Genomic DNA, 13,199 nt, shown 5'->3' on the forward strand with positions numbered 1-13,199 from the left:
TTGCACATGGTGTGACCCAGAAATGGAAGAAATTTGCTAATGGAAAGGAGGTCCTGGAGGAGCATTGGTCAAAGCAAGCAATGCAACAGGGAGCAGAACTGACTGACAGAGCATCACTGAATCAGGAAGTGCTTCAAAGGTGAGGAGCATGGTCAAAGAGAGATGGGGAGGTGAGGTGAAGACGGAAGGGCTCTGTTATGTGGCAACAGAGCTGAAGCATCTCCAGCTGGTGGAAAATAAGAAATTATCCACTGTTTTTAAGAAGGACACTTTGCATCTGCAATGGTCAAACTATCTTTCAGCTGCCTTGAGTTTTTTCCAGGCAGTAAGATTTTTCCAGATCACCTCTAGACTTTTATGGGAGAAAAGGTCACTTAATAACACCCCTTCTTGCAAGAATGCATCCCACAAGAATTTCTAATAATCCCTTGGCCATCACATTGCTGAAATATGGATTTTCCAGCTGCAGGAAGAGACTTGTTAAGGCAAGCAGCCCCAAATCCTGGGATAACTTTTTACAGCACTGTTCACATGCCTATGGTGCTTTGCACAGTTTCCTCAGAAGCACATGTTTTGATTCACTTCAAGATAATTTAGAAGATAGACTAGATGATTAATCTGACTGTTCTGGAAACAGAACTAAGACATGCAATGTTAATGGATTTCCAGATTCCCACTTCACCACAGGGAGATGACAGCTGTGGATGAAGAGATCCTCCTGCACCAACACACAAGGTTTGGTCTGTTCCTCCCAAGGTTTGCAGTCATTACCATCCCAGGTGGCTGGTATCCAGGCACATATCCAAATGCTTTGGGCCCCTCTAGGGTGCAAGGACTTCTCAGTAGAAGAGGGTGACATTTTTTCCTTGCAGCATTGATGTTTCTTTTCTCAGGTGCCTCAGGACGGATGCCTGCCTGCCTTTCCCCCTCTTTGGTTTGTCAGTAGCTCAGGTTTCCTTTGGGATTACAAGCATTTCCTGACCACTGTTGTTTGTGTTGTGTCAGCAGAGGAGTTAAAAGTTATTTCCATCCCAAAGCATCCAATGAATAATACTTTTAAAAAAGAAAGAAAGAAAAAGAAAGAAAAAAAAAAAGAAAGGTTTTATACTGGTTTTGCTGTTTTCCTCTCCTGTAGTGGAAACTGGCATTGCTTCTAGAGAAACACGGCTGACACGCTGTTTCCATGCTTTTGCATGTCAGTCTTTGTGTTTGTGGCTTGCAGAAAGGGTTGGATCTTTGGCCTTATACCTTTAAACCCTCTCATTTCTCCTGCATGGCACAGACTGGTGTGTCCACAGGCTCCTGGCATAGCCTTGCTGCAGACCCTAGCATGGCAGACCCGGAGCACCTGATGTGGTCCTGGGACCCCCTCCTCAGGCAGAGGGATCAGCCCTCGGGGACACGGCATCCAACCAACTCTACCACATCTCCAGTGCTTCCACCCAGAGGATTATCAGGAGACCTGTGAACAGTGGCTCACACGGCTCCTAGAAATGCTGCCTCTGGTTCACCCACACCAATGTGTCTTTTTCCAGCCAAATCTTGAGAAGTGGCATTCTAAAAAGGATTGCCATGTCATAAAACATTAGAAAATACAGTGAATGAGACAAAACCCCCAATTATTCATGAAAAGTCAAACTGATGGCACAATCAGTAGTGGCTGCTTCTTCTTTCTTCCATTTGCCAACTTTTTTCTTTTCTTTATGCTCAGATAATCTCCTCTAGACAATGATCATATAATAGTTTTCAAATTGGCTAGCTGTGGGCATTTATTAACAGTGTTACACACTAACACTTTAAGGTGAGTTATCATGTCAGCTGAGGTTACCAACATGATGTTTGTCTCAACATATTGTTTGAGCTTTAGGAGCTCTGTCAAAACTTTGTACGTTGCCAAAAGATCAGCACTGACAGACAACCAGCAGGACAGGATTTGCTCATAGATCACCAAGATTTAGGATTGATGTTGTAGAGTAGTACAAGATATGCATGATGCAGGAAGATGAATGATGGTTTTCAGCCAACTGTAGAGCTGTTGATCTTTGACACTGGTTGGTCCCCTCATGCTGAAGCTGCTTGCACCTATCTGCTCACTTTCCTCTGAAACACTGGCTCTGAGTAGGATTTTGAAGGGATGTCAGCTCCTCTTTGGCAAACCAAGAGGGAATGGACCAGCACTAATATTTTTGCTGCTGTTTGGGCTTACATTAGTGAAATTCTGGTTCTTGTGACTACCACAGAAGCCTATAGAGTCATAGTGTGTCACCGGCTATAGCTAATCAGAGCATGGAGGATGGGAGTTTGAGAACTGTCCAGTGTTGGGCTAACTCTTCTCTTCCTGAAGCCACCGTGAATTTTAGCATTGATTTCAGAGACAGGGTAGTGCCAAGTGCTATGGAAAAAGACACCTCTGGAACCATGAAGAAGTCTTTTTAAACAACTGTATGAGAGAGACATTTACCTGGATGCAAACAGTGGGTGCACTGGGTTGGAATATGCAAGGCAATAGCTCTCAAACCACTTTGTAGTGACACTACTCCTTGGATCAGACAGACAGAAACGCCTCTGTCTATATGGGCTCTGCTTCATTTTCCATTTCCTCTTTACAGCCCCCGCACTTCCTTTTCCCAACAATTTCTCCCTTCCTGCTCTTAACACCTTTCCATACTTTGAATGTTGTCATGCCATCCCTATCCTAGAGTCATCATTCAGCTCATTTCTAGTCTTCCCACATCAGCTACTAGTACTCATTCAAGAAATAATAGGAAATGTTGTCAGCGCTCCTAATATGCCTGTGCTAATGTATGATGGATCATTTCTGGAAAGACCGCCAGCAGCCCGTCCCCATTCGGCTTCGTTATTTCTGTTCACTCTGTCAGAGTTTGCTGTTTGTTGCTTCAGAGTTTGCTAATGGTGAGCAGTCACAGGGTGGCTCTGGCTCCTCAGCCCTCCTGCTGCAGCTGCAGATGGGAGAGGCACTTTCTGGGATTCATAAGGGCTGGTGATATACTGGGGCCTGCCTTCCAACTCCCAGAAATAATCCTTGGAGGTCAAAAATGCGAGGTATTTTCTAGCGGCCTGGAGCTGTGAGCATTCCCCAGCTGTTTAAGACCATGCCTTTTGGCCAATGAAGCATATGCCAAAAGCATCCTTCAGCCGGCCTCCTATATATACCCTGAGCTTCCCACTCTCCTCACCATCCCGTGACCTCTGTTTATTATAAACATCACAACACAGTGAGGATTTTTGCACAAGGGAGTGACTTATGAACACCTCCTGAGAACGACCCACCACAGAGCCAAATTGGACGCTTTTGTTTGAACAGGTAAAGAAGGGAATTATAGAACAAACACTGCACCTATATTTCTCGTTGTCCTCTTTGTAACTTTTTTTTTTGGATGTCATCTTATTTGCTGATAAAGAAATATGCTAAAGAAAAGCACTTTGTCTACCAATGTAAAATTTATTGCAGCTGGATACCCAGCTAAGTAGCAGATAAAATCAGCCAATATCAAACTAAATGGTAATTAGTTTTTTCCTCAGCTCTTTTTTTTTGATTCCAAGAAGAAAAATGGATAGTGAGACACCTTTGAAAAATTGAAATACAAATGCATTTCAGTAGTTAGCTTACAGGAACATGAGTTTTTAAATGTCCACAATGTTTAAAAGGAGCTGCAGAAAAAGCAGGTTGCTCTGCTTACTCTGAAACTTACCTTTGATAATATGAGCAAGTCCCCTATCTCTTGCCAGGGTTGGCATCATGCTGCTGAGTCTCCAAGCATTCATACCTCCTTCTCCAGGGAGGATAATATGCCAGGGAACAGGCATTTCCTCCACTGGATGTGGATCATTACCTGAATTCAGAGCTCCAGTCTTTCAACAACTAGACAATTTTCCTAGTCCTGACTCTGAAAAGTCTCCGAAACATATATGACATGAATGGCCCCCAAAATTGTAGTGGCAGGTTTGTAGGAGATGGTGAAGTTGGATGGGAATGTTTCTCTGAAACATGTTTGCAGTGCCAGTTTAGGATTCTTACTGGTTGTGAACAAGATATAATTTTTTCCCATCATTAGCACTAATTGTATCTGATATGTTCAAAATAATGTGGAAAGCTTTTCTTTAGAAATCTCAGCCATTGCATCAGTATGATTTCACACTAAGAACATGATCTTTACCTTAAAAAAAAAACAAAAGCAAAAGTGTTATGAGGATAACAATAAGGACAAGAGGAAATCCACGTTTGATGCTCAAAGCCAATGCTCACCCAAGTACTATCCATGTCCCACAGGTCACACAGGCAGCCTTCCATGCCCTGATCACTTGCTCTTGAGGAGACAGCTCAGAGACTTAATACGAGTCCTTGACACAGCGGAACTTTGCCCCTGACCTGAATATTAATATGGAATTTAGCCTCTGTTTTTCTTTTCATGAGTTTTCATAGATTACATATTGTCAAAGGTAGATTTAGCTCCCACTTGAAAGAGAGTAGATCCAGTTAAAAACTAGGTTTTGATCCTGGTTTTATAGACATACATCTGGGGTTGCTTTTCTGATTGCAGTAGGATCATCTGGCATTTACAGAGAAATGAGACAAGATCATGATTGCATGGAAGACAGTAATACCACTGTCTGTATTTCATCGTGTGTGGTTCTGAAAACAGCTTAAATGATCTGTTTTCATAAGAATTTAAAGCCATTAACCTGCAACAAGTGATTTTTGCAGGCTATGTCACCTGCAAATCTGTGCAAAAAAGTTAATGACTTTATTGCAGAAGTAGTTCCCACCATTGTATTGAACACTGCAGCAAACATGACGGGGACTTCACGAATGAGGAATGCTGTTTCCTTCCAAAGAATGGCCACTGGCTTGTATGAAGAATATTTGTTTGCTCTAATGGAGAAACGCTCTTATGAAATGGACACAAATGATTGGCATTATGCATTCCAGTCAAACCATGGTGTGGCGCCTTCTTTTCTGCCTCCAAAGAGATGTGCGAGGACTGATCTGGTATTGGCATCCTGAGCATCCTGAACATCCTACCCTGAGGCATGATCTGTGCTGGCTTCAGTCCCTGGGACCATTGGTGAGACTCACATTTCCCTCCACAGTAGGGATGTTCTCACCCAAACCTCTCTGAAGTCAGTAGAGAGGTTCCATCACCTTTAGAGGCTGACCCTTGAAGGTGGCAGACCCCTGAAGTCAATGATTTTTCAAAATGACTTAAATGAGAAGACTTGCATGTGCCCTGAGACCATTAGCACTCCATAACTTCAGTTATTCTAGAAGCAAATCCCTTCCAATGGCCCCAACCTTGTCACTCTTGGATGCCATATTCCCATTCAGTTATGCTTGCACTTGGAGGGCAAAAATCCATACTTTCTGTCTCTACACAGAGATGTGAGCACTCTGGCGTGAGGCTGATTTTGAGCCACTGTACTACCTTCCTTCAGCTTGGCTGAACTCAATTGTTACAACAAAATTCAGCAAGAGAGTGTCAGGCTGATTGTTTCAGCAAAACATGGCCACGGCCATGGCCTTGGATCTGGTGAGGGAAATCAGGAGCACATTTCCAGCTGTCACAAAGGGGAGGAAAGAAATAAGCCCACCTAAACTCAACATAACAGGAAACAGAGGGGCTGGCTTGGGATCCATCCTGCACAAAGTCCAATGGAAATCAGCCCCAGTGAGCTGGCAGCTGGCCCACAGAGGGTCAGTTTGACATGGTCACTGGAGCCTTTCTCCTCCCCAGATTAGACATTTAATCTCAGCATTTATGAACAAAATCTCTTAGTTTCCCCTGGAGAATTACCATGCATGAAAGGATCATAGACCCAGGAGAGAAACCCAGGGAAAATGGTCAGGGAAAAGCCAGGTCATGTTTTTTCATAGGGTGTTGTGGATTCATGCTCCCATCCAAAAGCCATCTTATCCGCTAGTGAGTTTGATGCTGTAGGTTCCAGCCAAGGTCCTCCATAATGGATCTCTTGTTGTCAAGTCAGTCTGCTCTAACAAATGCTGCTCTGTGCTGTAGTCATATTTTGGAGCTGAGTGGCTCTGCTCCTTGTTTTTCAGGCAGAGCCCATTCCCTCCTCTCTCCTCCCAACCACCACAGGCTCACCTTTAACAGCAGTCCACAGGTCCACATGGTTCAACTGATTTTCCCTAACCCTTCTCAGCAGCTGTAAGCATCTGGGTTTGCTTAAATGATAAACCTGCTGACTACCTCAGGCCTTCCAGGCTTTCAGAAAATACAACCATTTCCTGCTCGACACTACTTCAGCATCCTACTTTTCAGCAGGTCCTTCGATAGCTTCCTCATCTCCAGTCCTGCAGAGAATCAAGCCTTGCAGTGCCAGTAGTTTTCTGGCTGTGGTCCAACAAAGCTTAATTGCAAGGAGTTTTTCAACTTTACATTTAATCCATTAGATGTAGCTTTTTCTACATTTGTCCTCCTGGTGTATCATCACTGAACATATATTTTGCCTTCTTCCTTCATTACTAGTTTCTGGTGTCCAACTGCATTCTGATGTAATTCCCTCTTTCTGCTTTCCTCTCCAAACTCTTCTCCAAAGAATGAGGTAAGTACGTTACTAACCAGCTGACGCCTGAGATGACAGTGAGTCAGCTGGGTGACTGAGTTGCTCAACTGAGGGACTCTTGAGTCCTGCACCAGAAATGGCCTCATTTCCTAGTGGAAATGGTCTCCCATGGAGACATTCTTTTATTGCTCTGCCTTCTGCAAAAAAACATGAGAAAAAGGCATTCCTCATACTGTGGAATTCATGGTGGAGGGGGAGCAGAGGGAATATTACCCCTTACTGAAATGAAAAACTTACATACTGAGGGGAAATTACCTAGTTATACACAGCCTGTGGCAGAGCCAGGTATCATTTCTATCCCCAAAGTCTTGGTACAATATTTTATTCAGCTGGCTGAATTTTCTCTTTTTATTTTTCCTTGCATTTGCTGACCGTGTCCTGGGTGTCTGGGTTAGAGGCAGGAGCAGAAGGGAAGGCATGGGATGGTACAGTAACTGGACTGCTGTGTCGTATCGTTTGGTGACCTCATGCGGGAGAGGGGCATGCATCGAGATCGCAGCCACAGCCCCTCTCAGGCCAGCCCCGCTGCCAGCTGCAGGGGGCAAATCCAACCGCAAACGGGCTGGGGACGGTTAGGGAAGAAGGAGGAGGCAGAAGCCCACCCAGACTGGCGGTGTGGTTGCAAAGGCTCATGTAGCTTTATTGATGAACAATTCTTTGATGAATGACTGGATCTGCTTTGTTTTTCATTGCATGCTTGACTTGTACACAGTGTTAACTAATGAAATCATGGTTTTCTTTATTAGAATCACACGTATGTCACTGTTAGTTCGTTGCAAACAACATGGCTTCATAGTAAATTTATACACTGTGTAATTTTTTTCCACTCTTAATGAAAAGCACACTGTTTTGTTTGGGCCATCTCCAGAATTTTCAGTTACAGAGTTACTCACTGAAGGTGGAAGCATGTGGGAGGTTGCTTTGACTAACAATACTAGCAAAGCCACTTACTCTGAATATTGGCTGTTCTTTTACTTTATTTGGATGAAGAGTAATATTTTCAAAAGTGTCTGAGCTATTTAGGAGTCCACGTCCTACACCAGAAAAATTTCACTGTTGCATGCTGGACTGCATATGATGTTTTTCCTTCAATGGCTGCACCGTCACACAGTAATACAAGGCACTGGAACAAAGGTGTCTTTTACTACTGCAGTTTCTTTTGGTTCCTGAACCAGAATAACCTGGTCTGGCACAAGCAATGGTAGACTAGTAGAGATATATCAACGGAAGTGGAGTTGTGTCTCTTCCATTGTACTCTGCAAAATGAATGCAGCCACATCTGTGAGTGACTTAGGGCACTTGGGAAGAAATGTCCTTTTGACTTTCAGCCAAAATATTCTACCAAAACTTTATACTTCTTCAGCTACGCAATTACTCTGGGGAAATGCTAGCCTTGCAAGTAAAGGGACAGAGCACCAACATAAAAAAAAAAATAAAATCTGCGCTACAAAGCCTTCTTTTATACCACTGTGCATGGGAAAATGGGTAGAAAAATCAAGAACTTGAATTTTGTGTACACCACATAGATTTTTTTTCTTACACTACTGCCTGGTGTCTGTTCACTAATAAAATTTCTAGCTTGGCTACAGCTGTGCTGCAGGAAACTTCCAAAATGCTATTCAAATGCTGGAGAGGAAGAAGCCCCCAAGCTCTGCTGCAATGCACAGGATGCACGCATCCTGCTGGTCGTATCTGTTGCGGGACAGACTCTGTGGCCACAGCTCAACCTCCTGGCCAGGCACTGAGATCCAGAAACGCCCACTGGCTGGGAGCCACTGGAGAGGCAGAGGGGCCATCAGGCTGTCATTTTTTCCACACTCCTGGCAGGACCCCCTCATATCGATAAAGCCATATATGTTCTTTGGCATGTCCTTCTTGGCTGAGCTATAGCCATGCAGCACATGTTAAAGCCAGTGTCAAGGAACCCCCATCCCAAATTCATTGTGGAGCACTGCGATTGACATCTCCAGACAACAACCCTTAAAGCCTTGGTCCAGACAAAATTTATATCCTTGCTCTCTGGGCCACGTCTGCAATCATTAAAATCCACATTATGGGTTTATTACAAACATATCATTCCCTCAGTCCCAGTCTAGTGGTGTTCTGCTGTATCCCAGCAGAGATTTCACCTCTTTATAAAACGCAGGGAAGATGGTAGGCTAGCCAGGCTCCTTTTCACATCACTACTTGCAAACACTTTTCGCCATGTCCCTCTTGCAACATGGCCACGTGGCTCAGCTGCGGCTGCTGCTCCTGGCAAGGCTCCCTGGCACAGCCACCTGTCTGGGCTGACTTCTCCCCACAAAGAGACATAGGGGGCCCCTCCCTCCCCTCCACAGCCCCTTCAGTCCCTGCCTGCCTCTGCACTGCTGCAGCCATGGCAGGGTGGAACCTCGAGAGGGTGAACAAAACCTCCCCAAACCATGTCCCCTTCCTTAGGCTCACTGGGTGCAGGTCAAATTCAGAAGCTGGTGAGGGCAGTTTTCAAGGACTGCAATCCTTCTACAGCAGCTAGGTTTACATGGTTTGTTTAAAAAGGAAGCTGTCGTCTGTAGCTAGCGGTGTGTCCCAGGGCTCAGTGCTGGGTCTGGTCTTATTCAACATATTCATCAATGACCTGGACAAGGGGACAGGCTGTACCCTCAGCAAATTCGCTGATGATACTAAACTGGGATGAGTGGCCAACACACCAGAAGGCTGCACTGCCATTCAGCAAGACCTGGACAGGCTGGAGAGCTGGGTGAAGAGGAACCGTATGAAGTTCAACCAAGGCAAGTATTGGGTCCTGCACCTAGGGAAGAACAACCCCAAGCACCAGTACAGGTTAGGGGCTGACCTGCTGGGAAGCAGCTCTGCAGAGAAGGACCTGGGAGTCCTGGTGGACAACAAGCTCTCCATGAGCCAGCAGTGTGCTCATGGCCAAGAAGGCCAATGGTACCTGGGGTGCATTGAGAAGAGTGTGGCCAGCAGGTCAAGGGAGGTTATCCTCCCCCTCTACTCTGCCCTGGTGAGGCCACATCTGGAATATTGTGTCCAGTTCTGGGCTCCCCAGTTCAAGGAAGACAGGAACTACTGGAGAGAGTTCAGTGGAGGGCTACAAGGATGATTAAGGGACTTGAGAATCCTCTGAGGAAAGGCTGAGAGAGCTGGGTCTGTTTAGCCTGGAGAAGAGAAGACTGAGAGGGATCTCATCAATACTTAAATATATCTAAAGGGTGGATGTCAAGAGGATGGGGCCAGACTCTTCTCAATGGTGCCCAGTGACAGGACAAGGGGCAATGGGCACAAGCTGGAACACAGGAAGTTCCATCTGCATATGAGGAAAAACTTCTTCACTGTGAGGGTGACCGAGCACTGGGACAGGCTGCCCAGAGAGGCTGTGGAGTCTCCTTCTCTGGAGATATTCAAAACTCATCTGGACGTGATCCTATGCAACCCGCTCTAGGTGATCCTGCTTTAGCAGGGGGGTTGCACTCGATGATTTCTAGAGGTCCTTCCAAACCCCTACCAATCTGTGATGGCAATTAAAAAAAAAATAAATAATAATTTCTCCTTTTACATTTGCTCTTCATGCTTTTTCAGGATTTTGGAGTGCTTACTCAGAGCATGTTCTGCTTAGAAAAAAATAAAGTAACACTGCCCAGGGTCTGGCAGTTTTCTGCACAGAAATGTAATAATAAAAAATACACCCTTTTAAGTGAAAGTCATCTAATCCTGCAAGTTTTCATGGAATCTGTCTAAGCAAAATTGTTGCCTGTGTAGCAATTTTGGTTTACCTATGCACTTAGAATAGGTCATTAAACATGCCTGGTGTTCCTAGACCAAAATAGACATCACAGCGCAGACACTTAACATGTGTCCGGCTGATGAGAAAAAGGGGTCTGACAGTCAAGGGCCCCAGTTCCCACTTTACTTTCCTGTGTGCTCCCTAGGGTAGATCAGGTGTGGGTGGCTTGTGTTTTTAACCACATGGACTGAAAAGCAGGATTTCCACTTTATAGAAAATTTACAAGTTTGGTTGTTTGTGGTTTTTTTTTTACCCCCGAGCTATGTTTTTGAGGACTGATAATCCACAAAGGAGACCAGTGCTTCTCAACCACCGGCACCTGCCATTTTCAGCATGTTCCCCCCGTGCCGTGGGTCTGCACGAGTTTGATGTGGTTGTGCCAGGTGCCCCAGCCCAGCTGACCCTTCCCCAGCCCAAGGCTGCCCTCCCTCACATGCACCAAAGAGCTGCCAGCCCCCCTGCACTGCCCCCCCCCGCAAGCTCCTGTACCTGGGGTCTCAGAATGACCTTTCCTCCCCCAAAATGTGGAAGTTGTCTCTCTCCTGGCTGAGGAGGGAAGAGGGCACAGACATGACAAGTTGGTGTTTCCTGGACTGGTGCTGTCACTGTCCCTGCTTGTGAGCACACGACCCTTTGGCCAGCAACCCAAAAAGTCTCAGTTGGCTGCTGGGCCCCCACGTGCCGGGTACTTTATGCCCTCAGAGGGATATCCCCACCTGGACATCTGAAGTAAAATAAGTAATGTGGGACAGAGAAAAGAGCGACAAGTACAAGCGATGTCAAGAACCAGAGTTCTGCAGATATCCTCAGGAGCACAATTTCCTTTGTTTCCTCAAGCATGAACTAGGAACCTTCCTCCTCCTCCTCCTTTTTTTTTTTTTCCTCCTCCTCCTCCCCAGTGTGTTGGCCACCTCCAAAATGAGTGGTTGTTACTGCCAAGCTAATGTCCAGGACCCCACAGTGCAAGCCTGTGCTGGCAAGAGCTGGATGGTTCCTGAGCCCTTGACAGACCCTCTCCTCCTGCTGCCCCCATGCCTGTCCCAGGCCGAGCGCTCCTCATCCCACCGCTGTCTCCAGTCACACTGCGGGGTGGGAGCAGGGCCATGGACGGGCGTGTGCATATCTCTCAACGGCAGCAGAAAGGACAGATGATCTGAAGACTAAACAACAGCTCACCCCTAAGCAAAGTTGTAGGAATGATGTTTCAAAAATAAAAGAAAGGGCAGCTATCTTTTTCAAATCCTTAACCTGGCCCTGCTCAGGAAAGTCTGTTTTCCTGATGTGCCTCTTTAAGAAGTGCATAAGGGCAGCCAGCTGCCTGCAGCATATTGCATTAGCTATAAGGACATATGCATGATAGTGGCATCTCCCCTGACACAAGAATTTCTAAACAAAATAATTGTCACTTGCTAGTATCTAGTTGTGGCCTAAAATAAGATGTTGCTGTGACCAAACAGGAGAGGGGTCTGGAAGGCAATAGCAGCTGGACTAGCTCAAAGCAGGCACATTTTTGAGTAACTCCCTTGAACTAAGGAGTGTTTACATATTTTGAACAAGCAGGATTGCAAAGAGACACTTGAGGACAAGAAGAATGTACAAACTTCAAAATCTGTGGCAGAACAAGCATTAAAATAACCAGATATCATGGAATTGGAAAAAAACAGAGACGTGAATAAAAATAACCTATCTCAGTCCTTGAAGCATCCTTCAATCTTTTAGTGCTAAAACATCATTTATATAAAAACAGTTTAATTTTATTTTGAGTGTGGGTGGGAAATGGGAAGGCTTCTCCTTGTTTCAGTTGGCCTTTGGAGCTCTTAATAAATGAAATACACCTAAACCAACAAAGTCTTCTATCAGACACAAAAAAACCTCCCAACAAACAAAAAGTAACGCCATGGAAAGGGCATTATTATTTCCAAGAGAAAAAAACCTCCACAACCCAAAATCCTTTCCTGAACTTGCCAGAAAGCCTTAGAAAGGATCATAAACCAAATCCTGCACAGAAGGTAGGGGGTTCTCTCCCATGTGTTCCCTCCCTCCCCACAATGTTTTGCTTCTCTATGTATTGTATTTATCTCCCACCTCATTCCCCAGGGAATTACAAGCAAACCATGTCTGTGGTGGAAAGTACCTGGTGTGCACCTTGCAGCTTGATTCAGAGATGGTTTAGGCTACCAGGAGGAGGTGCAGAGAAAAGCACGACAAATGAGGAACTGGAAGGGCTCTTTGGAGGGGTGACAAAAAAGTCTGGCAAGGTGCCGAGTGTGCAAAAACTAGAGGACGGAGCAATAGATCCATAGGAATGTGAAGGCTAATCAGTTAAGAAGAGGAAGGCTTTAGACAAAAGTGGAAGAGGCTGATTCGCATCTGCTCCTGCTGGGACCAGCTCATCTGCAGCAGTCCTGTCCTCCCAGCCACACCTGGCCTGAAAGGGAAGGTCTCAAAAGGCACAAAGCAGGACTGGGGGTGGGGTGGGGTGGCCCATGCGATGTTAGGGAGTGTATTGTGGGCTCTGGGCATTGTCATCCCAAACGCGCTGGCTCTCTGAGCTCCTGCTCTGCATGCTGCCTACTGAGCGCTGAGGTTGCGTCCTGTGTCGCTGCACGTGTTGTGTATTTAATGTTAACAGATCACCGTATAAACAGTCTGACTTTGCCAGCAAATGGTGATCCAGGGCTTAAAACAAAATATCCCAGAGGCATTGCAGTACATTTCACGAGGCGTGATTTATTTAGCAACTGTGTATTTTGGCTTTCTGCTCGTTATGTCCAGCAATCAGGCTCTATGGGGCTGCTTTACATTACAT

Source organism: Balearica regulorum, chromosome Z (genome assembly GCF_011004875.1).
Source record: "Balearica regulorum gibbericeps isolate bBalReg1 chromosome Z, bBalReg1.pri, whole genome shotgun sequence".
Taxonomy (NCBI): Eukaryota; Metazoa; Chordata; class Aves; order Gruiformes; family Gruidae; genus Balearica; species Balearica regulorum.